The sequence below is a fragment of the Tasmannia lanceolata genome, unplaced genomic scaffold (assembly GCF_043159265.1).
Source record: "Tasmannia lanceolata isolate RefF3 unplaced genomic scaffold, GAP_Taslan_0.1 ptg000058l, whole genome shotgun sequence".
In the NCBI taxonomy this organism is placed as follows: domain Eukaryota; kingdom Viridiplantae; phylum Streptophyta; class Magnoliopsida; order Canellales; family Winteraceae; genus Tasmannia; species Tasmannia lanceolata.
In genome coordinates, this window is record NW_027518735.1 from 7501 (window position 1) to 12500 (window position 5000).

Consider the following 5000-nt stretch of genomic DNA (forward strand, 5'->3'; position numbering starts at 1 on the left):
CCCGCGGGGCCAGGACACCAACCCTTCCGACACGAGCATTCGCGCATGTTCTTTGGCCACACAACGGCGCCAGCACGAGCAAAATCATCCGCGGTGCGGTGGCCTTGCACGGCCTTTTGTCTTTGGAACCAACCATCAGTGCCACGGGAAGTGCCGGAGTCCCGGCATCCGCGGTGCCAAGTCATTGCGCCCTTGGTCTCTGCAGCGGGGCATGCCGGGCACTCCCAACCATTGCAAGCAAGCAAGCAAGCAAGAAAGAAAGTAAGTAAGTAAGTAAGTATTACATATAGGGGCGGGACATGCGGGGAGATCTGCGAAACGTGCATTACGGGGCACACGCGTACCTACCGGGGCATACCGACCCCTATTGGGGCACACGTGTGCATATCGGGGCATACCGGGCCTATCGGGGCACACGCGTACATACCGGGGCATACCGAGCCCTACTGGGGCACACGTGCGCATATCGGGGCGTACCAAGCCTATCGGGGCATACGCATGTATCCCAAGGCATACCGAGTCTATCCGGGCATACGCGTTCATACCGGGGCGTAACGGGCCTATCGGGGCATACTTGGGCATATCCGGGCAAAAAATGCCCAAAACTTGCGCAACCTTGGCAACCGTGGTCCATTCCTCTCTATATGCCTAGCCTTGCCAACCGTGGTCCATTCCTCACTATATGCCATGGCCTTGTGCCCATGGTCTTCCCAAGACAGCGTCCAAGGCCCCCGGAAGGCCAAGGGAGCCCAACCCAGCAATGCCCTGCTATGGCAAGCCAAGGCCAAGCATTCCGGTGCCTATCCGGGCAAAAATGCAATTCCTCTCTATATGCCTAGCCTTGGCAACCGTGGTCCATTCCCCACCATATGCCATGGCCTTGTGCCCATGGTCTTCCCAAGACAGTGTCCAAGGCGCCCGGAAGGCCAAGGGAGCCCAACCCAGCAATGCCCTGCTTTGGCAAGCCAAGGCCAAGCATTCCGGTGCCTAACCTTGGCAACCGTGGTCCTTTCCTCACCATATGCCATGGCCTTGTGCCCATGGTCTTCGCAAGACATCGTCCAAGGCGCCCAAAAGGCCAAGGGAGCCCAACCCAGCAATGCCTTGCTAGGACAAGCCAAGGCCAAGCATTCCGGTGCCTATCCGGGCAAAAACGCCCAAAGCATGCCCATTCCTTAGCCTATCCAGGCAAAAACGCCCAAAATCTGCACATTCTAGTGCCTATCCGGGCAAAAACGCCCACCAGCATGCCACCCTCCTATAGGGTTTGCGCAACCAACCAGCCTAACCACCAGTGGCAACCAAAGGTGCTGTTAGCGACGACTTCTGAAGACGCAACGAGACGCGACGTGTTTGCGCCCAGACGCGACGAGACGATGCGGGATCTGCGCCCAAGAATGCCTAGACCCGTCGACTTGATGCGGGATCAGCTCGCCCAAGCATGCCTAGTGTGCAAGGCCTGTGTGCAAGGCTAGTGTCCAAGGCTAGTGTGCAAGGCTCATGTGGAACGCTAGTGCGCAAGGCTAGTGCCCAAGGCTTGTGTGCCAGGCCCGTGTGCAAGGCTAGTGTCCAGGGCTTGTGTGCATTGCTTGAGTGCAAGGCTTGTGTGCATTGCTCGAGTGCATGGCTTGTGTAAAAGGGTTGTGCGCAAGGCTAGTGTGCGGGGCTTGTGCGCATGGCTAATGTGCACGGCTTGTGTGCATGGCTACCGTGCAAGGCTAGTTTGCATGGCTAGGGTGCAAGGCTCGCATGCGAGGCTAGTGTGCAAGGCTGCGTGCAAGGGAAGCGTGCAGGGCGAGTGTGCGAGGCCACTGTGCACGGCGCCAGCACTAGCGAGCCATCATCCGCGTTGCCATGGCTCGCTTGGCCTTGGCTTGCCAGGCCCCGACACGAGCAATCGCGCATTTTCTTTGCAACCGACCATCAATGCCGCCCAACGGGGCCAGCACGAGCAGTCCTCCGCGGTCCCCTGGCCCTGCGCACGTTTGTCTTTGAAACCGAGCATCAATGCCACAGAAAGTGCCGGGGCGCCAGCTGGAGCCATCATCCGACGTGCCATGGCTCGCTTGGCCTTGGCTTGCCGGGCCCCGACACGAGCAATCGCGCATTTTCTTTGCAACCGACCATCAATGCCGCCCAACGGGGCCAGCACGAGCAGTCATCCGCGGTCCCCTGGCCCTGCGCACGTTTGTCTTTGAAACCGAGCATCAATGCCACAGAAAGTGCCGGGGCGCCAGCTGGAGCCATCATCCGACGTGCCATGGCTCGCTTGGCCTTGGCTTGCCGGGCCCCGACACGAGCAATCGCGCATTTTCTTTGCAACCGACCATCAATGCTGCCCAACGGGGCCAGCACGAGCAGTCATCCGCGGTCCCCTGGCCCTGCGCACGTTTGTCTTTGAAACCGAGCATCAATGCCACAGAAAGTGCCGGGGCGCCAGCTGGAGCCATCATCCGACGTGCCATGGCTCGCTTGGCCTTGGCTTGCCGGGCCCCGACACGAGCAATCGCGCATTTTCTTTGCAACCGACCATCAATGCCGCCCAACGGGGCCAGCACGAGCAGTCATCCGCGGTCCCCTGGCCCTGCGCACGTTTGTCTTTGAAACCGAGCATCAATGCCACAGAAAGTGCCGGGGCGCCAGCTGGAGCCATCATCCGACGTGCCATGGCTCTGGTCCCATGGTCTTCGCAACCGAGCATTCGTGACACCCGCGGGGCCAGGACACCAACCCTTCCGACACGAGCATTCGCGCATGTTCTTTGGCCACACAACGGCGCCAGCACGAGCAAAATCATCCGCGGTGCGGTGGCCTTGCACGGCCTTTTGTCTTTGGAACCAACCATCAGTGCCACGGGAAGTGCCGGAGTCCCGGCATCCGCGGTGCCAAGTCATTGCGCCCTTGGTCTCTGCAGCGGGGCATGCCGGGCACTCCCAACCATTGCAAGCAAGCAAGCAAGCAAGAAAGAAAGTAAGTAAGTAAGTAAGTATTACATATAGGGGCGGGACATGCGGGGAGATCTGCGAAACGTGCATTACGGGGCACACGCGTACCTACCGGGGCATACCGACCCCTATTGGGGCACACGTGTGCATATCGGGGCATACCGGGCCTATCGGGGCACACGCGTACATACCGGGGCATACCGAGCCCTACTGGGGCACACGTGCGCATATCGGGGCGTACCAAGCCTATCGGGGCATACGCATGTATCCCAAGGCATACCGAGTCTATCCGGGCATACGCGTTCATACCGGGGCGTAACGGGCCTATCGGGGCATACTTGGGCATATCCGGGCAAAAAATGCCCAAAACTTGCGCAACCTTGGCAACCGTGGTCCATTCCTCTCTATATGCCTAGCCTTGCCAACCGTGGTCCATTCCTCACTATATGCCATGGCCTTGTGCCCATGGTCTTCCCAAGACAGCGTCCAAGGCCCCCGGAAGGCCAAGGGAGCCCAACCCAGCAATGCCCTGCTATGGCAAGCCAAGGCCAAGCATTCCGGTGCCTATCCGGGCAAAAATGCAATTCCTCTCTATATGCCTAGCCTTGGCAACCGTGGTCCATTCCCCACCATATGCCATGGCCTTGTGCCCATGGTCTTCCCAAGACAGTGTCCAAGGCGCCCGGAAGGCCAAGGGAGCCCAACCCAGCAATGCCCTGCTTTGGCAAGCCAAGGCCAAGCATTCCGGTGCCTAACCTTGGCAACCGTGGTCCTTTCCTCACCATATGCCATGGCCTTGTGCCCATGGTCTTCGCAAGACATCGTCCAAGGCGCCCAAAAGGCCAAGGGAGCCCAACCCAGCAATGCCTTGCTAGGACAAGCCAAGGCCAAGCATTCCGGTGCCTATCCGGGCAAAAACGCCCAAAGCATGCCCATTCCTTAGCCTATCCAGGCAAAAACGCCCAAAATCTGCACATTCTAGTGCCTATCCGGGCAAAAACGCCCACCAGCATGCCACCCTCCTATAGGGTTTGCGCAACCAACCAGCCTAACCACCAGTGGCAACCAAAGGTGCTGTTAGCGACGACTTCTGAAGACGCAACGAGACGCGACGTGTTTGCGCCCAGACGCGACGAGACGATGCGGGATCTGCGCCCAAGAATGCCTAGACCCGTCGACTTGATGCGGGATCAGCTCGCCCAAGCATGCCTAGTGTGCAAGGCCTGTGTGCAAGGCTAGTGTCCAAGGCTAGTGTGCAAGGCTCATGTGGAACGCTAGTGCGCAAGGCTAGTGCCCAAGGCTTGTGTGCCAGGCCCGTGTGCAAGGCTAGTGTCCAGGGCTTGTGTGCATTGCTTGAGTGCAAGGCTTGTGTGCATTGCTCGAGTGCATGGCTTGTGTGCAAGGGTTGTGCGCAAGGCTAGTGTGCGGGGCTTGTGCGCATGGCTAATGTGCACGGCTTGTGTGCATGGCTACCGTGCAAGGCTAGTTTGCATGGCTAGGGTGCAAGGCTCGCATGCGAGGCTAGTGTGCAAGGCTGCGTGCAAGGGAAGCGTGCAGGGCGAGTGTGCGAGGCCACTGTGCACGGCGCCAGCACTAGCGAGCCATCATCCGCGTTGCCATGGCTCGCTTGGCCTTGGCTTGCCAGGCTCCGACACGAGCAATCGCGCATTTTCTTTGCAACCGACCATCAATGCCGCCCAACGGGGCCAGCACGAGCAGTCATCCGCGGTCCCCTGGCCCTGCGCACGTTTGTCTTTGAAACCGAGCATCAATGCCACAGAAAGTGCCGGGGCGCCAGCTGGAGCCATCATCCGACGTGCCATGGCTCGCTTGGCCTTGGCTTGCCGGGCCCCGACACGAGCAATCGCGCATTTTCTTTGCAACCGACCATCAATGCCGCCCAACGGGGCCAGCACGAGCAGTCATCCGCGGTCCCCTGGCACTGCGCACGTTTGTCTTTGAAACCGAGCATCAATGCCACAGAAAGTGCCGGGGCGCCAGCTGGAGCCATCATCCGACGTGCCATGGCTCTGGTCCCATGGTCTTCGCAACCGA